The sequence below is a fragment of the Opisthocomus hoazin genome, chromosome 4 (genome assembly GCF_030867145.1).
Source record: "Opisthocomus hoazin isolate bOpiHoa1 chromosome 4, bOpiHoa1.hap1, whole genome shotgun sequence".
NCBI lineage: Eukaryota > Metazoa > Chordata > Aves > Opisthocomiformes > Opisthocomidae > Opisthocomus > Opisthocomus hoazin.
Genome location: NC_134417.1, coordinates 90,335,658 through 90,361,634, shown reverse-complemented (window position 1 = coordinate 90,361,634; position 25,977 = coordinate 90,335,658). Strand labels below are relative to the sequence as shown.

The 25,977-nt window shown below is 39.4% G+C and overlaps 1 long non-coding RNA gene across 1 annotated transcript in view; it reads left to right on the top strand.

Moving 5' to 3' along the window:
• The window catches only part of LOC142361069 (uncharacterized), a 68,844-nt gene extending 49,261 nt beyond the window's left edge, over positions 1 to 19,583 (top strand). Inside the window, exons 2-3 of the long non-coding RNA XR_012763603.1 lie at positions 14,493 to 14,553; positions 17,715 to 19,583. This is a non-coding gene — a long non-coding RNA (uncharacterized LOC142361069). The remainder of the gene's footprint in view (positions 1 to 14,492; positions 14,554 to 17,714) is intronic.
• The last annotated feature ends 6,394 nt before the right edge of the window (positions 19,584 to 25,977 follow it).

Genomic DNA, 25,977 nt, shown 5'->3' with positions numbered 1-25,977 from the left:
ACACTTGAAGCAATTGACTGATGCACTTCAAATTGCTTCATACACCATCTGTATCCACATCTGTACATGCTTGTACACTGTTTAAAATCTATCTTGATCACTAGAACATTGGATAGAAGCGGTATTTTCTGTTAATAGAATATATGAATAAAGCTCAAATAATAACTGGCTTTATTCAGTCCTATCAAATACATTCTATGTATGATTAATTTAAAATTAGAAAAATCTCAGTTAACATATGATAATGCTTCCGCCTCCAACTCTCAGCAGTCACATTAAAATAACTGCAGAGAGCCATAGACTTATTTTGGCAGAAATCAAGAAGTAGCTGTTGCTGTCTTTATGACTAAAACCACAAATTCTTTTTAGAAAGAAATGAAAAAAATATTTAGAAGTTTGTCTCCTTTTTTATATACCTTGCTTGGCCTGACAGGATATTTGACCAACAGGTTTGAAAATTGTCTTCTCAAAAAAATCCTACAGAAACACTTCTCAAACAATACCTAACTGTTTTTAAGCCAGGCCTTCTTGTTTATGTATTAATTTACATACATTTCAGAACATATCAGTGATGCCTTCTGCCACTAATTATCAGTTCATTTCTATGTAACATCACTGTCTGGGCATTTGTTATGAACATAGTGACCTTAAAAACTTTACAAATGCTGATTTTAAATATAGCTTGTGCTAATAAAGGTCCTCCCAGCCTCTCTGTCGTCTCTCGTATTTATAGCAAAGTCCCATGATTTCTTCCTCAGATTTGTGCTTTTCATGATCTTGACGGCCTCTTACCCAATTGTGAGATGCAGCACAGATCTGAGGCTTCCACTGTGAGACAGTTTACCTGAACAAGACTACTCTGTAGCTCTTTCCCTATTTCACGGTATGTCCCCAGTACTGGCAGGTGATCCCCACAAACCTCCACCTACCAGACCCATTAACAAATCTGAGATTTGTCTTCTGTTCTCAAAACAAAGCTAAAATTTTCTGTCTCCTGCTGTGGGTTTTATAAGGACTATGTGCAGCAGACAAACCTCTTGGGTTTTTTGTGCCTTTAAATGTTGCCAAACTGTACAGCCATTGCCACATTACATATCTTCAGCCTTGACAGAGGCAAAGGAAATGGATCTGAACTATAAAACAGTAACAGCTCATTTATTATGCCTTAATTTATACTGTACTCCTCTTTTATTTTTCAGAGGACAAGGGCAGGCCACACATCCTCTCCCCCAAAAAATTTTGAAGCACAGCCTTCAAGTATTCTGAAAAAGCAGATCAGGTGGTTTTACTTCCAAGGATACAACCCGTAGCCCTGTTTAGCAGCCTCTTATCATTTGCAGTCTCCCACACTCCCATTTGCCACTGGGACCCTGTGATCCCCAGATCAAGAACCCAGTGATCTACTGCATTTTTCTCATCCTTCTGTCATACATTCCCACCTCCTGACCATCCCTGCAGCGTCAGAGGCAGCAGCGTGATCTGGCAGACGTGGCACATCTCAGAGAGGCACTGTATAGCTGCACATGGCAGCTGAATCACTCGCTGGATACCTATAAGAAGGTGGACACACATGAGCTAGGTATTGAAGACTCATTTCAGTTTTCTACAGTATGTAGTACAGATATGTAATAAGTACTATGATACTATATATACTTCAGGTAGTATGTAGTATATATTTCTCTATTGCCATTTGAGAGTACTGTATGGCCTCCATCTTCTCTCCAAAAATGCATGGATCACTCCTAAACCTTGTGTCATCTGTCAGCTGGAGCTTTGAGCAACCTGATCTGGTGGAAGATGCCCCTGCCCATGGCAGGGGGGTTGGAACCAGATGATCTTTAAGGTCCCTTCCAGACCTTACCATTCTATGATTCTATGATTCTATGATCTGGACACCTCTGAGCATCTTTAGTGACACTAGAGGACTATCCGAGCACAACTGAATGAAGTCCCTCGTAAGAAGTCCTGTGGTCACCTCAATACACTTATACTTGATGAGCTGAATCACTCTCTGAATTCCAGACAGAAAGGAGTAACTCTCCACGGACTGTAATAAAAGCATAACGGCCTGGCTTGCTTACAGACCTGGATGAGGATGCCCACATATTGACGTCTTACTCTGCAAAATGACTTTCATCCAGAGAGACAAAGGCAGGAGGTAGTGAATATGACTCAGAACTTTAAGATTATGTCATTAAGTTCAGTAGCAGTTATTTATCTGGATCATTTTTATTGACGGTCTCATTTTATGGAGTCTTAATTCCAGATAAAATCACATAATCAAAAAATATGGAATGCCACCCATAGACATAATGGGCTTACTACCAGGCACGGTTCTTTGCCTTCCCAGAAGTAAGCTAGGGATGACTCTAGCTGAATATATTAAAGGGATTCCTCAGATGTATGTTTCATTAGCTGCATAATTTCAGTCCCTAGTTCTGAATTTGGGAATTTGCCTTGAGAGAATAAGCTCTCAATCCACTCTAAGTTGCATTCCTCTGCATTCTCAGAACTGCTTTCTTCTTAGGAGAACTCATTTCCCAACAACACCAATTACTGTCACCTACTTTTACTTGACATCAATCGCAAGACAAGCAGAACTAGCAATACTTAGGCCTGCCAGGCTGATTTGCAACTGATTTAACAGCTGCATTTATGCTTATTTTTCAGTGCAGTAGTACAGAGAACAGCTAAGGCATGTTTAGTTCAGGGAAAAAGCTTTTATTGACTATTTTAGTTTTTAGAACCCCATCTAAGACAAAATTCTTTTTGGAAATCAGGCAGCATCTCTCATGTATGCGCCTAATCAGTGGGGGGGTGTGGTGGTGGTTTTGGTTTGGGTCTCTTTCTGGATTATATTAACCCAGAGGAAGCTGATTAACCCAAAGTAAGTGATTTCAGTCAGAGCGTGCTTATAAGGAGGGAAAGTGAGGAGTTACCAACCATTATTGCCAGTCTTTGATACGAACTAAATTATTAGTTCTTTTTATCTTTTGCCTAGCTTTGAAAAGGCAAGAACTAAGACATTTATGCAAACTAATGATTGGATCATTTCTATACCTGTGTTTACGTTGCATACAGTCCCAAGGCTGAACCGTCCTCACCCCATTGACTTTCAAAGGATCAGCACGTTTCAGGCCCTGAGATAATCTGTGTGTAAAATCAGATTTAAAGCTTTTACACTAGAAACAGGAGATGTACAATGACTTGAATCTGTGGTTCCGCTCAGACACAGCGTAACATCCCCAGCCTCTGTGTGTATCTCTCTCCCTCTGTCTCTCGGTTAATCAGGAGCTTCACAGCATAAATACCATGCTATTTTAATACATTCAAACAATTTTGTGGGAGTAAAGTCCAGGCATTTCCTCAAGGGGCAGGCAGTGGGAGCAAGCTCTGTTTATAATTAGAGTAATGGAGTTCATTATCCTTAGCTGGCCTCTATTTACTTAGAGCCTACATAGAGTAGGAAGGCAATACGACCTCACAGAAGAGGAAAGCTCCAGACATCCGATGTCTGTGTTGCTTTTGCCCTTGCTTTATAACACAAGGCTACTATCTTTACTTCTGACATCCTTTATCTTGTCATCTCATTTCAGATATTTTAGTGCTAAAAACAAAAGCTATCTTTCACTGTAATTTTAAATAGTCCTCAAAATAATGTGTTTTCCATCTCAGTTAGCATATCTATATGGTACTGATATATAAATACTAGGTTGTGATTACATACCATGACAGGGGTCTTTCAACTTAACTGTCTAGTTCTCACATGTATTTAGATATAAATCACGGAATCATGGAATGGTTTGGGTTAGAAGGGACCTTACAGATCATCTAATTTCAACCTCCCTGCCATGGGCAGGGAATTCGTATGAACTTCCGATACAAGTACTTAGGATCCATTAATTCCAAAAAGAAACTCATCCTTGTAGGAAATTAAGGTTGTAATTGGTTTTCTTCTAGGACACTTCAGGTGGTTTTGGTCTCAAATAATGTCTAAGGCTTGCAGACTACACCTCTCTATGTGATCAACGATGAGGCACAACTGCTTCTAACTCTCTCAGCCATGGTGAAGCTTCAGATTGAAGCCATTTGAAGTCCTGCTGGGCATCAAAATCCACCTTTACCATCATGTCCGTGGGGTGTTCTCTATGTGTAATTGATTTCAGCAGCTATCTGCATCTATGATGCATCTATGATGCAGATATCTATGAAATAATTGCAATGGGGAAAAAATGGACCCTTCTAAGTGTGGTTTCTCTGATGTATTTTTAATGTCTATTTTTCTGATAAGATGTTCTACTCCCCAAAATATCTAATTTCTCTCTTCTGACACTAAGGAGAATCTCAGCTGAAGATGCGTGCATTGTAGATGTCTATGATTGGTCAAGCACCAATCTGGATTTACAATTCTAATGTTGCCCAGCTGACTCAGTCTGAAACATGAAACTTCCTGATGCTTACAGTTTATCCTATGAAATGAGAATAAAATGTAAGCCGTATTGTTTTTAGTCAGACAAAGGAAATTCTTAAAGATACACTTTCAGTTTGTAAAGACTTTGAACAAAACAACATGTGCTTATGGAGAACCACTGCTACATTTGTCTTATGAATTCCTACTTCTCTGAAGGGGAAAAGATTATCAGACACTCAGCTTTCTGGATATTTTTTCATCCCTAAGTAATTTCAGCCCACTGAAAACATTTCTTCATATATCAGCTCTTCCATGTTTACAATCCACCCACAGATGCACGTCTATCTAACAGAGCATACAACTAAATGAATAGGATTTTAATATTAGCAGGGGGAAGTATTATTAAAACAAACAAGATTACATCAGAAACTAAATCAGAATTACATCTCAGCTACCAAAGTCGATGGGAGAATGGAGGAATGAGCAGTATTAATTACAAAAGATGATGTTCAGACATGCATTCTTGTCCATAAAAAGGCTAATTGATACCAGCCAGTTGCTGAGGTTACCAGTGACTGAGCTGACTACTGAGGCTGGAAGGCAAAGTATGTATTTGAAAGGTTAATAATGCTATCCTTTGGACTTGGTTTGCAAAGAGGAACTGCTGCCATAGTATTTCTGTATTGGAATGTCTTCTTTAGAGCACCTTCAATGCATTAAATACAGTCAGGTTTGGACTGGGAGTTTAGAGCATGTCAACACCATGCCAAGCTGGTTTCACATGAGCTATCACTGGAGTTCAGTGCTGATAGACCTTTCCATCCCTTTCTAGAATTTTCAGCATACCAAGAGAGAAGCTGTGATATGCATCACAAACAGACTCTCTGACTGCCCTGTGTTACACATGGGCACAGGGGTAAATTTGCAGAGGAAGGAGAATCCCTAATGCTGAGAATCCTTAACTGTGATTTCTCCCCAGTCTCCTCAATAACATGAATAAAGTAAATTTTTCATGATTTCCTGTCAGAACAAAACTATTATGGACCTCCAGCCTTCCGGTGGTGAAGTAAACCTAGGTCTGAAAAAGGAAAACTGAAGCAGAGAGAAAGGACTTTTTTCCAGGAATACTCCCTAAGATCAGCCTGAAAACACATTTAGCTGCCCGTAGCATTTCCTTTTGACAAATAAAAGAGTAATAATCATCTCCAGCTGTGACCCTAGCAATAGACGCATTCCTATTGTCATTCTCAGGCCATAAACCCCCAGTTTCTCTGCTGGAAACAAAGAATCATTCAGGTGCCAAGCATGAAGGCCTGTTATTTGTACAAAAAGGCTGCACTTTGATGGGAAGTTCACAATCTGTGTAAGAAGTATATGTACTTCGAAGCAATGTGGATTCACCATTCTCAGCAGACTTCGTATCTTCTAGTTTATGTTGACTTCTTTCCAAACACAGAAGACACAGAGTTTAAAATACTACTGTGTTCTTCCAATTCAATTTAACATCTCATGCCTTAAATGGCTGACCTGCTGTGGACCTGATTCTACTTCCAGTTATACAAGGGTAAATCAGCATGACGAACCCCCCCCAATCCTGAGTCACATTGGAGGGGGGGGAAAATGTTATACAAGTTCCCTTTTACACAGGGCCATACAATAGCACCAAATATCTTAAGATATAAAGAAAGGGTTTTCAAGAAACCATCATAATAACACATATTTTTTCTTTGACTTCAGCAAAAGGTATGGGTCTACCAAGCCCTAAAGGGGACTTCTGCACAGGCTTATAGAAATTTGTTAGGTATTTAATTATTTATTCATTTAAATTTTGAAGAATAATAATTTTTATTATAATAATGTTACTATGACCCAGAATATCAACTGATTTTAGAGAACTAAGAACTGTCTGAAAAGAACTAAGAAATGTCTGAAAGGAGAAGATTTATCTGGATGTGAGCACAGTGTAGATGTCTGCATCTTGGTTGTTTCTTTCACCTCTATCAGAATCACTGGAGAGAAGTAAGGATTTGCTGGGTGTGATTAATCTCATGCTGAAATAAGTGTCTGAAATAAGTCAAAGGAATCATATGCCTAATAGTTTGTTTCTCTGTACTGCCCAAAGCAAGAGTTTCAGCTACAGCTATGCTACAGCTGAGCTATATTCATCAACAATGCAGATTCCTCACTTTAAGCAAGATAGATAATCATGGGGCTAGACTGTAAGGTTATACTTCTACAAAGGGAAAAATAATTTTATATTTTGATGTAAGATTTCTACTCTTTAAATGCTGTTACTCACATGTGCTGTATTGCTGTTCACTAGCATTATTCCCTCTTCTTCAAAGTTTTTATGGGTGATGCGAATGGACATAGTAATCAAGCACACAATGAAAGTGAGTCAGAAAATTGTTTGCCAAGTCAGAGTTTCACCCATCTGTGCTAACCATGAAAATCACCCTATAAATTATTATTTTTTCAGTGAGCAGTAGCTTTGCTGTCAAAAGAAATCTTCATGTCTTTGTGGGACAAAGTTTCATTTTCACTGGATTTCTACAGATATGGATGCTGGCTGGAGAGGAATGAATTGTGCAGAATTCACTTTGAGCTGCATGCAGCTTATACACAGTTCATCTGTAGCTATATGCTGGCATCCAAATCCCATTAGAAACCCCCAAGTTCAATATTTTTTATGGTTCCTGATGAGTTATCCTGGTTTTCATCTCTCTTTGCTAGGTGTTGAAAATTCAGACGAGAGTAAATTATATTTTCTTTCCTTCTTGTTCATGTGCTCACTGCAGATCCCTGCCCTTTGCACTGCTCAACTATAAAGAGGAGCTCACAATCCTTAAGCTTTAAGCATACTGTCAAAAATCATTATATCTTCTAGACTTGTTACAGGAAAGACAGGTTATTAAAAAAAAGATTTTAAAAGACTAGACTCTTGGTTTCAGGAAGATGCTTTATTCTTAGGATTCAGAGATGTTGTGTAACGGAGTGCTAAAAGTAGAAAAAGTTGTGTGGTTTTTTGTTGTGGTTTCGCTTTTCCTTCTTTTTTTTTTTACATGGTTGTTACTACAGACCTGTAGATCTCCTTAGCTGTAATTAGAGGCAGCATTTTGTGTGGCTTTCTTTGTCTGTCCTGTCTCTGTAAAACCTGAGGAGTAAGCAGAGTGCATAGCAGAGAGAACAGGAGTTGACAGGAATAGCACCTTTCCTCCCGAATACCTCTCTCCATGCTCTGTATGCTTTAATATTTCATATTCAGGACCTCCTATCCACAAGGCACTTGCAGAAAGAGTTATGTGACCACCTATGCAGCATTCATTGATTCTTTATCCACCCCACGGTTCCTGACTGCTACTGCCCTCATTCCACTAGCAAGCAGGGAGCTCTTGCTTTTACTTTGAAAGAGAAAGTTGCAAGAGCCAGTGGTAGATGCCGCTCACCTAACTTTCCCTTGGCATTGACCAGAGCATGGTAGTACTTACAGTCCTGCCTTGGAAGGTGATGTAAAAGCAGAGAGGTTGAGGGAAGCAGTGTGAAATGGCTCGGCACACCAGACACTTTGCACTCCTCAGAAGCAGTGATTGTGCTTTCTTCTACCTGGCCGCTTGATTATATTGACTTTCAAGTTCAAGGGCCAAAACCAGTGAAGACCAGTACCAGCATTTCATTCTTTGCATACAGATTGGCAGCATCTTTTTTTGTTATTTCTTACGAAAGGAGTAAGACAAAGAGCTTGAGGACTCAAAAAATCCTGAGAATTTTCCCACAGCATCTAAAGCCAGTTTGGCAAAACTGCAGCAACATCTTCTAAACCTTCATCTCAAACACCTCTTTTTCGATGCCCTGCTACCCCAACTAGCTTTTCTGCTTTAAGCAGTGAAAGCAAGTTAAAATAACACCTAGCTATATGTTCTATGCACTTGACAGGGAAGAAAGCACATTGTCTGTCCTTTCCTGCAGACCTTCCTTCATCCTTTCCTAACCCTGTTCATTCTGTGCAGTTAATTATCTTTTCTGAGATGCTCTTTAGTTCCAGTGAAGGACAAAAGAGCTGCTGTAATAATGCAGCATGTCCCTATGAAGGCAGGCAGAGAAAATGATAGAGAGATTTCTGTTCCTCAGTAATTCTAGTTTCATAGTGGGTAACAAACAGCTAAGTCAATTCTTGGCTGCCAGCTGATAGGATTATCGTAAACAGGCTCTGTGAGGCATCATTTTTATGCACACACACTTGTCCAATTTCAGTGATAATCTTGTTGATACTGGAATTAAATAATAATGCAGGGATAGCAGGATTACTTCAAAGAACAACAAATACTGATCTGGTATCTTATTAATCATTAATACCAGCCCTGTGAAAAGCAACGGATCCTCACATGGTATGAACGGGCATTTCCTCACGGAAATCAGTGGCATTGGGTTAATTTTCTCCTGTGGGATATTTGACCCATCATTTTATATTTCCTCCCACCCCACAGTATTCTGAAGTGTTACATTAGGGCTAGCACTGTGTCTAACCTTTGTAGAGATAGATGTACATCAAAATATTCCCATTTTGATGTATTGCATTGTGGACTCCTTTCATTTTTGTGTAGTTTCCATTCATTTTTAACATGATTCATTCAAAATGGAACATACTTGGGACAGATAAATGTGCAAAGCAGAACATGGTGTTTTAAAGAAAGGTATGTGACTGAGTACATGCCAATTATTCTCTCTTATGCATCCCTACTTGATAGGAAGATGCGAAATTCCCTGTGTTGCTCAGTCCTGCTGTGAAGCAGAGAATAACATTCCATCCAGAGGCTGCCATTATAAAACAAAATTTTAAAGAGCAAAGGAATTGTTTTCTTTGAAGGATGCAGTTTCGGGTTCTAATTATCACAATTTGGCAAGTCAACTAAGTTGTTGTAATGGCCCATATGCACAACATAAGCCTGTATGAAACATTAATGCATGATAACTGAACTCTTTTATAGGGATATCTGGTTTTTTCGTAAGTGCTAAGTAAAGGAACTTAAAATTATTTCAGTGAGTTTAGGTTATGATACAGTTCATTACATACGCCACCGGGCTGACAGAGTGTGTCTGATCAGTAACCGATCCTCAGCTGAGGATACACTAATTTTAACTGGGTCATTAATTTGAACCTTCAGCTGGTACATTGTAAGTCAAATTTTACTTGCCTGTCTCAGGTGCATTGCCTTCCTAAAGTGAAAGAAACATACCTTGTGAGTACAGAAGGGAAAATTTCTTTTCCTGTTAATTTGGTGCAACACAGGAACTTCTTTTCTCTAGTCACTTAAGTACTGTTTGCTTCAGCTCATGTCGGATGCTTGATTCCAGCCAGCTGCCACCACTCTGTTTACTTTGAGAGCTAAAAGGAGACATGCTGCTCCTCCAGGCCAACCTCTGTAACAGCACATAATACATTCAGTGACTCGTTTTTCCCATCCAGTAATTTGTCTCAAACTGATCTTGATTCGAAGACACTCACAATGAAGATTTTACTAATGATCCCTGTCAGCCGGCTTTGCAGTAGGTTCTTATTTCTAGTATGATTCGTGGAGCTTTAATTTCCTCTTCATGTGTTCTGTTTTCCCATTCTTTGCCAAACTGTAAGGGTGCCAGAATCAGAAATCATGTCTTATATAGGTACTTAGATACTGGACATAAAGGGATAAACATGGTTCATTATTTAGTTCCTTTCCTTTTAGTGTTTTAAAAAGTTATTAATGTATAAAATTTTATGGTGTAGACTACTGGTTCTTTTCATTATCATTTTATGCCATACTCATCCACAACAATCTTTCAGTTAATTCAGAACACTCATTAATAAATGCTACCAGCCCACTCTGTTTTGTTTGGCGTTCTGACTAGCTAGACTGCTGGGTCTGCTCTGAAATCAGTTATGCAAATTACCCTCTGATTTCATAAGTAAGGAGATGGCCTTATGCATGCATACCATATTGATGGAGTGTAGCAGAAGGTGTTATCCATACTGAGTGTCTTTTCACATTGATATTTGGAGTTATTAGCTCAGCTGCCCAAAATTTAAAACTTAACAGATGTGATGTTGCATCTGGGCTAATTAACCCTGTTTCTCTGTGGAGCTAATTATCTTGGGTGCTGTGTTGGCAGAGCTATCATATATATGGTTCTGGCTCTATCTTGTTTTCCTCCAGTTTAGCAGTCTCTATACATTTCTTTCATCCATGAGGTACACACACACCTAAACATGAAGACTACCCCACAACAAAAGATCCTGGATAGGTGTTGAAAATGACATCAGCCATGGCCATTAATCAGCGCATCAGGGACTGCTCACTCACTCTTTCTAAATGCACAGGCAAACTTTTCCATGTCAAGATCCTAGAAATGTTAACCAAACTCCCATGTCCAAACCAGTGACAAAACAAGACTCTATCAGAAAAACAAGTCATGTAACAAGCAAGAAAAGAGCTGGCAGAAATTCTAGAGAGTAAGACTCTCCACATCAGTTTTGCATTTGGATCATTAATTCCAGTCATGGAAAATTGCCTGAAGACCATCACTAGCAGTTGGCTGGATGTGGTTTCCTCAGTTCTCTACACTCACTCACTAGAAAAACAGAAGAGTGGGAGAGGAGTTTTAGGAACACCACCGGAGAGGTGATAGCATCATACTGCTGCAGGATTTTCTTTCCTTGCTGGTCAGCATAAGAAGAAGGGGAAGGAGATTCTCAAGGGCTGACTTTTACTTCAGGCAACAAATCTTTCTTGGTATCTTCTACAGTCAAGAGAGAGAGCAATTCCCCCCCCCCCCCCCAAAGAAAACTGAAACAGCTGAAATAAACTCCTGCTTTGAATCAGGCTCCGGAGAGCCCGTCTTTCTTTGCTGACTACCCTATGAAGCTGAAGAACCCAAAAATCTCTGTACTAAATATCCTTCCTGCTAAAACAACATGGTATGAAGATATCTCATACAGATCCCAATGGGAAGAGGAATCTTGCCCACTGCATCACTGCCCAAGGCCCCAGCAGGCTAAGGGTGGTAAGTTCAGGAGTACCATGCTAATGTCATGGGACTTGGACTTACCAGCTTCACAGTCCTGACATTATACAACATAGTCATCTGTTGGTGTACGAGTGCAGCTTGTTCCCAGCTCAAGGAGGAAGGCGTGTAGATTGCCTTAAGGCACTACGGAAGCCTCTGAACCTTGCCTCTAAACCCAGACTCACCTAGGAGAAGACTTGATAAGAGGCTATTAAATGACAGGAAAAGAAAAGAGCATTTGGTAAAAGAATCTTTGCCTGTGTGGAAGACACCAGTTCTCCAAGAATCCAAAATACCAGCAAATGACATTGCAAGCTTCAGAACTTCAGGTGATCTGAAGGGATGACTTATTTGTCCAAAGAAACCTTGCAAACCACCTGACATTCACCTATTACTCAGAAGTGCCAGCGTCTTTGACAGCTGCAGAAATTCAGTTTCACAATTCCAGTGCTACATACTTTTCAGCTGCTTTCAAGGCTCAGGATTCTATTGAGGGGTATATTTGTCTGGCAAATGGTAATGATCTGCCATGGATAGGTTTGGTTTTGAGAAGCTGCCAAGGTCATACTCACACTGGATTTGAAGAAGTCCCCTGATAAGGCTTGGATTCACAAGGTCATGGTTTCCTTGCAGCACTTTGCACTTGGATAAAAACACAACTCTCATAGAAGTAAAGCACAAAATACTTGAACTAGTTGGAGATATCATGTCTGTATAATAGTTTATTTCTTAATGAATGGTCTGTGGGGCAGATTCGGATGGCAAGACATCTTTAAATTGATGTTTGGAGAGGAATTTGGGATGATTTGCTCAATCACTTGCTGGAATGACTCACATCTGGCAGGAAACAAGGCAGTGATAAACTCAAATGAGGCAGTAGGAGGCAACATGCTAAAACCTCGTTACAAACATAATTCTTTTACCCACTGTTATGAAGCATAACAAAACATAGTGGTTTGCAATCAGTTTAAAGGGAAGGGCAGGGAAGAATTAGGGCAGGACATGCTTTCAGGTAATGTCCCCTTCTGTAGGTGGAAAAGCTGGAGAGTAATTTCTAAGTGAATCTCAACCCTGAGCAATCCATTCCTCCTCTACACCTGGAACATTCTGGTAACTAGGGAAAGAATTAGTTGGTTGGCCCTTCTACTTATTTGGAGTGGCTGGTGCCCTATGAATTATCGGTGTTAATACGACATGTTTAAGAGAGATGAAAGACAGACAAGTTATTATGCTTAACAGGGCTGGGAAGAGTCCATCACTATGGCCACCCTGTGAAGGAAAGGATCCCAGGAACTCCTAGTATTTAGTTCCTCAGCTTTCATATAGATGAAGACTATCAGCTTTTGCTTTGGTTTTATTTCCTTCAGGCTATACTACAGCTCCATCTACCCTGATTAAGGAGGGTGGGACTCACACTACCTTTTACTTAGACGGTCAGTGATAAAAAATTATTATAGGATGTGATTCACATAACACATTTTGTGCAAATACTTTGAGTTTAGATCAGTAATTAGAAACTAGATCTCAACTCCTTGACACGAAAGGGCAGGAACTACCTCTGCTGGAAAAAAAAACCCCTACATGACATTGAATAAATCATATCTGTGTTCCTCTGAAATCTGTCTTCATTCGACTACAAGTTTTTGATTACTTGAGTGAGGTACAAGAAAGATCTACTTTTCTGCATAAGCAGTTAAATTGAGTCACATCCTACTCATTTGTTTGCCATACCTGTTGTCATCTATATATGGAAAATTTTAGAGGTGTCTGTATCACTCAGGCATATTTTAATAATCATTGAATGTTTTGTTTGAAAAACAATTTCCTACAGAACAAAACAGTTCAGTAGGAAAAAACAGAAATAATGAGAAGAAACCTTTGTACATAGTTACCTATAATTAGGTCAGTTTTGTGAGAGCTTTGCATTTCTGACATTTATACACAGTCTGTTGACGTATGCTGGATATCTGCCTCCTTGATATATGCAAAAATAGCAGCAAGATATACATAGGAAATTCCTAAAAAGGACTCATTAGGCATTGCTACTCAATTATGCTAATGAATCAGAAGAAAAGTGATCTATTTAATGAGGACTGTACTTTAAGATGGAGCTTTCAGAAGGTCTGAATTGGGGGATGTTTTAACAGAGTCTGCAGTGAAATAGCAATGGAAGAACTGTAGAAATATGGTGATACTTTAGGCAAAGTTGTTGAATGATTTTTTTAACAGATTACCAAAAAATAAACCATCTGTTTAAGTAGGTAATTAAATCATGTTTCATGGTGAAAAAAGTATAATGCTGTTGTCAACAATAGTGGGATTTTAGGCATAACCCTGTGTTGGTGGTTACATTTAATAGAGGCTTTCTCTAATAGGACTCGGTGAAAACAGAAGAAGGTAGAAAAGGAATAATAGGCAAATACACTGGGAAGAAGGATGCTGCCTTTTTCTATCCAAAACGAAGGTGACTAGTCTAAATTATGCTCTTAGGTACCCTCAGTTATCTGTGAAGACAGACAGATACTTACAGAAAATGATTCATTCCATCTTAAAATAGTTGTTTAAGATATCTGCAAAAAATTCCTTGCTAGATGTACCTAAAAGCACTTTCTCTCTCCATTGATTGTAAAAGAAACCTTATCAACTAGGTGAGACTACATATTTAAATTTTGGATAGCTATCATTAGATTATAAATGATGTTTGAAGTTTATCTTTGAGCCTGAGCAGGGCTGTGATTTGAGGGCTCAGAAACCTTTCAAGCTGTTCTTCTAGTGAAGAGTATTTGATTAGAGCCGACTGGAAATTTTCCAAGTGAATTTTCTTCCTCTTTAGAAAAAGCTGATGCAGAAGAATGAAAGTGGTTCACCAGAAAAGGATTTTTATAAGGGCTCTATATAAATACAGAACATGTAGTCCTAGTCTAATCCTGACATAACACTTCAGAAAAATTTTCATGTGGAGAAGACCAAAAGGTTTGGCTGTAACTTGGTCTAGTACCTCTATACATACGTACTGCTGCATATATTCTCTGTTTCTAAGGTGCAACAAAGTAAGACTGGACCCTAATGCCAGGAACAAAATAGGCACAACCTCCAGTCAGGTAAGAGAACTCCCATTTGTCTTCTTTGTAGTCTAATATCTGGTTCCTTCTGGCTTGTGGTGCTTTGAAGTAATTGCTCTAACACAACACTCACTGTCTGTATTTCTGTCTCTTTTCTGGAGTGAATAAACCTCCACAGATTCCTCTAGGAGTTGGATTTCACTGTTTAAATGTGTATCAAAACCAGTCCCCCCAGGCTGTCTGCAAAATCAGGAGTGATTAAATCAATATAATCAGTGTGTAGGGTGTAACTGAGATCAAACTAAAACAGATGGATCACTCCCTAGAAATACCATGCCAAAGAGTAGACATTTTAAGCTATGCGAGATGGCTCCCGTCCTCTGAGTGCACCTACTTTGAGTTCAGTGTGAGAGTAGATTTTCTCAGGACAGCACAGTAATTCCTTGCCACTCCTCAGGGCAATGCAGCACCAGAGAATTATGCCTTAGAAACTTGTGACTGATGCTACAGTGGTAAGAACTTACAACACAGACATTATATTCCCTGGTTTTAATAAAAGGGTGAATAAAGTGTGTAGGGAAAACAAACAGCACGCAAATATTTGTTCATGTTGTATCTTTCTTCATTCCAGGGCACCTGCCCTATGAACTGTAGTTTAACCTCTCAAAATACATCTGATGAATCAATTCAATTTCTTCTAGGAGTCTGAGATCCTCCTCCCCCAACCCACACAGGGCAGATGCAAAGGAGGCACTAGATGTTTCACACTTTTAACTGATCTCATGGTCACCTACCCCGCAAAATCAAGCACAGTAGCCTAAAAATAACCATACTACAGAAGGATGGCAAGTAGCCAAAGATTTGGGAGAACACTGAGCATGTTGGGTCAAAAAAAGCATCTTCATAGTTTTCTAATAGAATATCCATGAAGAAATCTTTACATGATTTTGGAAAAAAAACCCTTTTATTTTTTAATCTTTGCAGGCTCTGAAAGGAGGCCCAAGTGTTTGACCTTTCACAATCTGCAATTTTATGGCATTAGCTGCCTGAACAATTTAAGAGAAAAGGCTATTTTTATCAAGCAGTTGCCAAAAGAATATATTATATATGTACTTTTTCAACCATATGTACTGCATGTTTATTGCCGAGATGAACAAGCTTCAGACATTTCTGGTAAAAGCAGTTTAAATAGCTTATTTGATGAAGGCAGTTTTTTACTGGCTGACGCAAATCAGAAAAGAAAATAAAAAATGTAAGAATCTGTTCATGTAATAGAGAGGAAAAAGTCCATGATTTACATCATTATATTGCTGAATAATAGCACAAAATAGTGTAATAGTTTCCCAGTTTTTGCTCTAACATCTACTTTAAAGTAGTTTTAGCCACAGCTGATGACTTAATCTGAATGTAGAATAGACAGGAATAAGAGAAAGTAGGACCTCTTTCAGGCCACTTCTGAAAATGCTGGAAAACAGATTCTTCAAACAAGTGTTATTTTGCAAGGCCTAGTAAAAAAGGGTGTAAAATTAATTTAGGAGGACATTTTTAGGCCTGATATGGCAACTTTCTCATTAAAACTTGTATGCATCTAAGCAACTCGTCAACGCAAGGATTAAACGACAAAAACTGACCTCTGTCATCTGTACCTGATACTGTGAGTAGTCTGTTATAGCAGAAAGTAATCAGTAACAAGGGATTTATTTGAAAAAAAAATCTAATCCAACACTTAGTATTAGCTACTGCATTTAGATGTATTCCCTGCTCTGTGACAGGCGCTTACGTTGAATTGAAAGTCTCCCACTTAGGCTCAGCTACTACAAGGCATTTATGTGCAGAACTCCGAGCCAACCTGTTTGAGCAGGATTCACTTTAAATCAGTTTAAATGTTTGCAGGACAGGGGTAGGATTCAGATCCAAACGCAGGCATGTAAATGAAAGGCTGATAGTCAGCTTCCATATAAAGACAACACAATTTAGCAGCTCCGTTCAAGTTTTCTCTACTGTAACCATCTAGTGTCGCTGAAGATATCCTGAGCTATCTGGGGCACCTTCTAGACAGGGAACTGGACCCGCAGAATACCTGTGATAAACCAGCACCTAGCAGGTTGAGCCACGCCAACTCAAATAGCTGTATACCCGAGTAACTGAGTTTAGCTCCATGTGTTCACAAACAGCAATGGGAGCTACACAGGTGCACCCAGCTCGCATATAAGAACTTACATAGACAATAAACAATACAGAAACTTAAACTTATATAAGATTTCAGTCCTAGGAGGTAGATTTAGCTGCGTGAGCATTGATATCTACTGTCAGGTCTGACCCCTAGAGACACTAAGATATCCCAGAGCTGATCGATATGGTACAGAAGACCTTTACCCTTCTGCAGAGGCAACTGAAAGCCAGCCTGGATATGATAGGGCATATAAAATTGCACTATATGTTTACATTTAAGCATCTAAATCATATCTTAAGTTGACACATAAGGGTTAAGATTCTGAATACTTCTAAAATTTTGGGTCTTAAGGCTTGATTCAGTTGCACAAACATAGTCATATTGTGCAGCTTGAGACGTCAGTCTTTTGTTCAGTGGACTTCATTAACTCCTGGCATAATTTCACTGAAGGGACACAAAGGATGTGCCCTCACGTGCAGATGATGTTATCTAACTTGAAAGAATTCATGATGACCAGAAGCTTGATGAAATTGTCTTTCTTGGATTCAGTTATAACAGATGGTCTCTTAAGACCTTTTTTTTTTTATTTTTCAGCTGGGGGAAAAAAGATCTAATAGACATAACAGAATCACAGAATCACAGAATCACAGAATAGTAGGGGTTGGAAGGGACCTCTGTGGGTCATCTAGTCCAACCCCCCTGCCGAAGCAGGGTCACCTACAGCAGGCCGCACAGGACCCCGTCCAGGAGGGTCTTGAATATCTCCAGAGAAGGAGACTCCACCACCTCCCTGGGCAATAACAGTTTTAACATTTCTGTCTTTACAAATGAGCAAGAAAAACAAAGCAACAAAAGACTTTAAGGAGTTCCCTAAACACCATCAAACAAGACCAAAATGCTAGGACTGGCTGATTATCCCCAAGATCCACAACCAACTTTATTTTCTACAGTTTTTTAATTCATTACTTGGGTCTTTTTTTCTGTCGATAATAATGTTGGTTTGGAATGAAATATTCTTTTCTTCTAGATTTTATATTCACCACCTCTGAGAAGGCCAAAGGAATCTGCAAAGAAAAGAAAAATCTGTTCAACTCATGGGATGATGAAGAACATTGTACAGTCTTTTTTTCCCTGATCAGACACTAAGCCAATGTCATGACACCCTGGTGCTCTCCACTACCATGAAAAACAGCAAATAAAGTCTTCCACTACTTTTTGAAAGTTACAGTAATTCTGTGCTAACATATCTGTATTCTTAGTTTGCTCGTGGCAAGTTACTTTAAAATGAGATTTACACAAAGAAATGTCCTTAAAGAATGCTGATTGAAATTTGACAGCAAATATCTAGGTCTTTTTCTTTGACTAAGAAGCTCCTCGTGTCTGTATGGCTCAGTGTACGCTCAGCTACTGACAACCACTTACTAGCAGACTGCCACGTATGCATAAATGATTTCTCCCTCACCCCCCTCATTATTTTGCTATTTTATCTGAGGAACTATGCCAGCTCCTAAGAGAGATGTTATTGGTTTTTCAGAACTCCTTTGAGCATCATCGAATGACCTGGCTATAGTTATTCCCATGTTCATCACGCTTGGCTCAAATAGAGCTGTGCTATCTTCATCTGTGTATAAATTATTCAGTGTATCTTTATTGCTTCATAAGGTTAATGTGAGAACATCAGTTGATATAGATTAGCTGAACTCAGTTTGTTCAGAAGCTGTATTAAAAACAATACTTCAATGGTAAATCACCACAAGACTTTTACAACATACTCTTTACACTCCTTCAGTAGCACAGGCAACAAAAACAAAACTTCTCTGTAATTAATGGTATGTGGAAAAATTTGTTATGTAAAATTTAATTACCTCCACTGAATTTAGCCAGAAAATTAGGTTAATTACCCCATATTAAGATACCACGGAGACTAAAAATGCAAATCATGGCTAAATAACACGGAGTGGTAACAGAAAATGTGTTCTGAAGGTTCAATGGTGTTTAACAGCCAGGTCCTGGGCTCACATCCTTTGTGAAGATCATCGCATTCCAGCTGCATTGTGAGCTTTCGCTTCCTGCTGGGGAAAGAGTTTATTTTTATTAATATTTCATATTGATATTGTAACAGTTCTTCACCTCAGCTAGATACCAAAAGTTATATTGTAAGCTAAGCTTTCATCCTCCAGCTCAAACCAAGTACAATAGCTGGTAAGCTGTAGACCTTTGAAAGAAAGTAAGTAAAAAGACTCTCCTCAGCCCCATTGTCACCCTGGGCTGACAAATGAGGAACACACACACACACACGAGAAGAGTGTATTTTTTTGCAGTTCTAAAAAGGTGTTCTGGTAGGTGAAAAACGATCCCCCCCCCCCCCCCCCGATCTCTCTCAAAAATACAACATTCCTGTAAGGACAAACCAACCAATTTCTCCTCCATGTAATTTATTTTCTTTCCAAGCAGTAAGACTGCAGCCTCATTTATTGCCACAAGTTTCACCTTGGTGCTGGCCGAATTTTGCTCCAGACAAATCAGGAAAACCTAAAACCTTAATGGGAAGAGTTAAGTATTGCAGGATCCACTGACACCTACCCAGCCAGCTTCAGAGCAACTTCAGGGGGATGATTTCTGCTTCCTACATCACTGGCACGTCTGCTTGTAGGAAATAAATGATCAGGGCATTTTCGGTATCTCTCCATAACATATATATATATATATAGATATCAACAACCTGCAGGATGTGTTTTTTTCAAATCTTTCAAGTTCTACCTTTACAAAAGAGACATACTATTCATAGTCTCCCTACTTTAAGAAAGTGTTTTCATTTCATGTTTTGCTCAACCTTCCCTTTGTCCTTTCTTTCCATTTTCAAGAGAAATGTGAGTTTGAAAAGGGAGTAATAGTATCTGTGACAGTTGTAATTTTATTTTCTCATTTCTTGAAATGAATAAAAAGTATGAAAACACGTATCAGAACTTTCCTTGTGCCATGTTATTGTCATTCACAGTACCATTGCATCTACAACTTTCTGATGTTTTTGTTGTCAGAGTACAGATTTGCGAAACAACCTGTGTCTGAAAAATTATACACTGGTGTTATTTTAGACAGGCTTCCACACTTTCACACAAAAATCTGCCTTCTCAGAGCTGCATCCAACCTGGCCTTGAACACTTCCAGGGAGGCAGCATCCACAGCTTCTCTGGGCAACCTGTGCCAGTGTTTCACCACACTCATGGTGATGGGGATCCGTCTGTAGGCAGAGGAACAAGGGCCAGACTCTGCAGGATAAGAGACATGTTGGCATGCTTTAAGCACATTCCTTTCTGGCCATGGACTACTCCACGATCTACATATGTAGTTTACCTTTCCCTTCCCCTTGCCTACCCCTTGCCTTTCCTTGCCTTGCCTTGTCTTCTGTTTTCTACACAGCTCTTTTACATTACCTTTTAACTTCTATCCTGCTTTAGAAGAATCTTCATGTAAAACAGCTTGGAAACCTTGCAGGAGGGAAGGGATGTTTATGTTCATAGCCTGTGGTCTAGGCCAGCTCCAAAAAAACACTTTAGAAATAATGGCAGAAAGTTCAATGTCAATGCTAGAAATTAGGACCAGATGTGACTGTCCACTCAGCAAGAACAATAGTGGGAGTATTTATCAGAGCAGGAGATAGCTCATACTTCTGAGCACATCATTGACCACATACAGGCCGGTTCTAGCCTGCAAGATGTAGTGGTATAGTTGCCCTAATATTTGAGCATGTGTACAGCAACAGAACTGAATAATTATTCAGTCTTCCTCTATGGTTGTCCATGCACCATCATTTGCTGAACACTGTACACGTGACAAAACTTAAGTGGGCCCTCTGAAGCTTATAGACAATGTTTCTGAAAACATAAAGTATCTGACCCCTGGATTTTAGTGAAGTCTTCCTGCAGTAATTGAAAGTGTTCTGCCATTAGTGTGTGCCCTGCCCAAAAGCAGACTGCTGAGCAAACAGCAACGCTGTGTGTGAACACGGTCAGAGCAGCATGCAGTCTCACTAGGATGCCCTGGAGAGCTACAGCTAAATTACAACAAGTAAGGATAAAAGCAGTAAGCAAAAAATAGAGAAAACGATTTTTCCTGCCAATTGGCTGGCAGGTAGAGATGAAAGCTGTAAGCAAAGAAATAAAACAAATAATGTTTCTTACCTATTGTTTACCAAAGCACACTGTATTTCTAGAACTTAGTGACTGTTACCACAGCCCGGAACACACTTTTTGTACAGAAAAGAAAGGAAAAATTGACATTCTGGAATTATGGAGAGAGAAATCCACAAAGGTTTTTTTCATGTTACAATTCTTGAATTTTAGGTATAATGCAAATCCCGCAACTTCATGAGATTCCTGTAAAGCATTTAGGCCCATGACTACAAGAGTTATATTAAAAATAATTTCTACTACTTGGTGATCAGGAAACTTAACCAGGAATGGGTACACCCATTATCTACCTTTCACATTTTTAAATAATAAGAGGAGGTACTAAGAGCTGCACTGATCTAGATTTCTTTAAGGCTAAGGAATGCTTTTCCGTGCAAAAAAGAGTGGTGTCATGATAGCTAATGAGCGGAAACATAAAAAATGAGCATTTCACTGCTCAGTTGTGTCTATAGCCAGGTATGTACTCATCAGCAGACATTCTTAATCTGCCAGAAATCTGGAGTAGCAGTAAAGAAGACATTTAAGGAAGTGATAGATTGGCTTGGAATTCTAAGATTTCCCGTATGGATATTGTTCCAATGGAAAGAAAACAATTTTGAAGGTCTAAACAGATTTTATTTATTTTGCTTGGTCATTTTTTCCAATGAGTTTTTATTCATTAATTTAAAACAAGCAGGGATCTCTGAAATGACCAGAGAAGAACTGAAGTACCAAGGAAAATAGAGCTGATCTGTGTAGGCTGAAAACAGGAAACAACGTGATTATAAGAGACCATTCTTAACGCTTTGCAGAAGCAACACTGTTAGAAGATTTTACAGTGTCACCAGCAATGGATTTGGAAACCATTACATTCTGAGTATTGTGACAACAAAAAATAGTCCACTTCTCAGAAGTTAATTCCTTGACTATGCTGAAAATAAACGATTTCATTATATCTACCTGTAGCGAAACAGTGGGGAAAAAAGATTTTCTTCTGTTCTAAAATTAAAATGTTGACAAACTCAAAAGAAAAAAATTTCTTGTCTTGATTTTTTTTTTCCTCAAAACATCATTAGCTGTTTGGCACAACTGCAAGCATATGAATATATCTCACAGTAATAGCTTTTACAAATCTGATCATACATTTCAGAAGAGAAAGCTTTTCTCTTAACTCATAACTCTTGTTAGCAACTTTAGTGAAGAAGTGAAGATGGTGTTAAAAATTGTAATCAATGAATCAAGGGAGAGTTACAATTTACTTTGCCACCTTAAAGGAAAATGGGAATTCAGAAACAGCCAACCTTCTGTATTACAGATGCATAAACAGACAATATGGAATAAAATAGAAGGGTGGTGACTGACTCTATGAATTCGGTGAAGACATCCCACCAAACAGAAGAAATCAGATATATATGATGGGAATACAAGACCTTTATCACAGTTGAAAAAATAAGAATATTGGAATTTGGCAAAGTGGCCAACTGTCTGAATAAATCACTGACATTAAGACATACTCGTATTCAGGAGCCATAGAACATGGAAAATATTTACAGACAGATGTAAACATCTGCTAAAGGTGCACATCTGCTAAACGTCTTGCAAGTAGGCGGTTATGAAATGAGAACAGAGGCTCCCAAATCCAGGAAATGTTTATTCTTCTTAATGAACTTCCTGTAATTCAGATATGCTGTATTACTCTAACCAAAGCAAGAGCTAGAAGGTTTATTAATTGTTTCTTATGTGCCTTCTTGTGCATCTCCACTGGTTATATCCCTTGGCCTCTATTCAGGACCATGATGTATTATATTATGTCTTCCTTGGCCCAGATACCACAATTTCCAGAAGTCTTCAGAGTTCAGCTACTCTCCTGACTATACAGTTGCACACCAAGAATATGTCAATGAACACTCTTATTTACAACTCTCTTTTCCCCTTCAGTCAGTAGCCCGCATTAATAGCTACCAAGGCAGCCCTTGAAAATCAGGATAAATGAGCACCTGACAGTTTTTTGCTACCGTGGTCATGTATGGGGTGCTGCATACTGCCACAATCTTATGCCATTATTGTCTTGAGAATGGAATGCTCATGTGTCTCCAGGCACCCTGAAACAATTCTTACAATCAGTCTTTTAGACAAGAGAAAAATGAGATTATTTCACTTCGGAATGCAAAGCTTCAGGAAACACTTTAGAGGCAGAGAAGAATAAATAAAAGATTATTAAAACTTATAAAAACTGCTTAAATAAATATTCATAAACTAAACAAGGCCTTCTTTTTATCCCAGAGGATGTGTCTCTTTTTTTCATCCAGAGGAGAAAAAAGCTGTCAGAAAGTTTATTAAACTCTCCCAGTTGACATCAGGTCTTCAAGCAATATCCTCATCCTTGCTACTGCCTCCATTGAATAAATCATGGTCTAAGGGCATGACTGTCCTCAGACATCCATTTGTACAAATATCCAATATCCCCAGCATTCCTGGTCATATTGCAAACCTCTGGCAAATGTCCTAGGTTTGTTCTGTTTATCATACTTTAAATGTCTCCGAGAGGAATACAGACTGTTAGACCACACCTGTAACAGCAACACAAACAGCCAGGGCAGCGACCAAGGCACTACCTTGCAATAAGTGCTAAGAGTAACCCCTGTCCCTGGCAAAGTTCTGGCCCAAATCAACATCTATCATAGAATCATAGAATCATAAAATCATAGAATGGTTTGGGTTGGAAGTGACCTTAAACATCATCACTTTTTCCAACGCTCCTGCCATGAGCAGGGACATCTTCCACTAGACCAGGTTGCTCAAAGCCCCATCCAACCTCACCTGGAAAACTTCCAGGGAGGGGGAAGCCACAACTTCTCTGGGCAACCGGTGCCAGTGCCTCACGACCCACAGAGTAAATTTCGTTCTTATATCTAGTCTAAATCTACCCTCTTTCAGCTTATAGAAACATAGAAACATTAAGGTCAGAAAAGACCTCTAAGATCATCAAGTCCAACCATCAACCCAACACCACCATGCCTATTAAACAGTGTCCCAAGGTGCCACATCTACACATTTTTTGAACATCACCAGGGATGGTGATTCCACCACTTCCCTGGACAGCCTATTCCAAAGCCTGACCACTCATTGCCTCTCATCCTATCACTTGCTACTTGGGAGAAGAGGCCAACACCTGCCTCACTACAACCTCTTTTCAGGTAGTTGTAGAGAGCAATAAGGTCTCCCCTCAGCCTCCTCTTCTCCAGACTGAATAACTCCAGTTCCCTCAGCCGCTCCTCATAAGACTTGTTCTCCAGATCCTTCACCAGTCTCATTGCTCTTCTCTGGACACAATCCAGCAGCTCTGTGTCGTTCTTGTAGTGAGGGGCCCAAAACTGAACACAGCACTCGAGCTGCGGCCTCACCAGTGCCAAGTACAGGGGCACAATCCCCGCCCTGCTCCTGCTGGCCGCACTATTCCTGATCCAAGCCAGGATGCAGTTGGCCTTCTTGGCCACCTGGGCATACTGCTGGCTCATGTTCAGCTGGCAGTCAACCAGCACCCCTCCCAAACAATTCCCAGGCATGACACAGAAGGTACTACAAGCGAGGGAGCATTCCCAGTAAACAGTATAGGTACTTGATGTCATTTTGAAAGCTATAAGACTTTTAGCTGAGGTGTCAGTTAGAGTCAGAGCTAGCAAATGGTCTCCAGCTTATTTCAATTATTAATGTAGTGTTAGCCTTACTGTGGAGCCTCCGAAATGTTGATGTCTTATGAGTGGTCTGGATGGAGCCATCAAAAGGGGAGGCAGTAAAAAAGATTGTTACTGCCAAGCATAGCAATTGGCAGAGTTCTAGCTTTAGCTATACAAATCATGTACCCATATGAATTCTGTATCTTTTGTAGGCTAATGGGGATGAGTTCATGTTTGGAAAACTATGGATGATTAAAGGTATGTTAAAAAACGTGCCTCATACGAATGTATGAAAAAGACTCCTAGAGAAGACCTGGTTTTGGGTACTGAAAGAGAGTAGACATGATCCCAGACAGATGACTTTGGAAATTACAGTAGTCTGGGGATGAATGACCCTCTCTGTCCAGCTCTCAGAAGTCACAGGATGCCCTGATGCTCTTCTGCAGACAACAAGAGCGTGTTCCAGGCATGGCTTGCGAAACCTGACTATTTAATTCAACTCCCAGAGACTAATGGTGTCAGTTCTGAAGAGCTGATGCATTAGTCACTACTGCAGCTGTCACATACAAAAAAAAGTCACAGAATTGTTAAGGAGAATAAAGGTTCACAATTTGTTATGTATCACATTCAAAAATAGGAGACTTTTCAATAGCACAGTACCTCCAGTGCAATCTGGTGATTCATCGGTGTGGTCAAAAATGAAGGGTTTATTTATTCCTAGATGGTGATTTTCCAGAGTTGTCATTATTGTCCTAATTCCATTACCACTGAAGTCACTGATGTCACCACTAGCTTCCCACTCAGAAATCTAAAGACCAGAAAGCTTTTTAGATCATTTAGATTTTTTTTCCTGCAGGAGAAAGTCCAGAGATTTCTCTAACTGATTCTCCAACAAATTTTCATTCAAAAATTTATGAAGAACATTCTGTAACAGTATCTGTCATCTAGGTACCCCAATAGGACTATAATTTATGATTGATTTCTCACATTTTTGGTTTTAAATAGTTAGACAGTGGAAACCTCTTGGAATTTAGATGACAATAAATATTTTGTTTGTGTTTCCCTGAGGGTGAGATTCAACTTTGTCTAAATTAAGGCGTCAACCTATTGTCATCTGTGTGAATAAATTCTCTGTGCAGTCAACAAAGATCAGAGGCTTAGCACAGCTGACTGGATAGAGGTGAATCTGCTGGCTGATCAGCAGGATCATGCTGTTTTACTGATGACATTGGCTAGATCCTCACTGCCAATAGCAAGAGTTTAAACACCTGGGTTGTATCTAGACACTTCTGTTAGACAGATGAATTTAACATTCTTAAACTGGGGCTGAACATTCTCCAGGGCTGCTTCAGTGGCCCAACAACAGCCTCCTGGTGCATCTTGCTGCACATTATAAATCTGCTAGTAACCGGTAGGACCGGGTCCACAGGAGAGCCGTGATCTT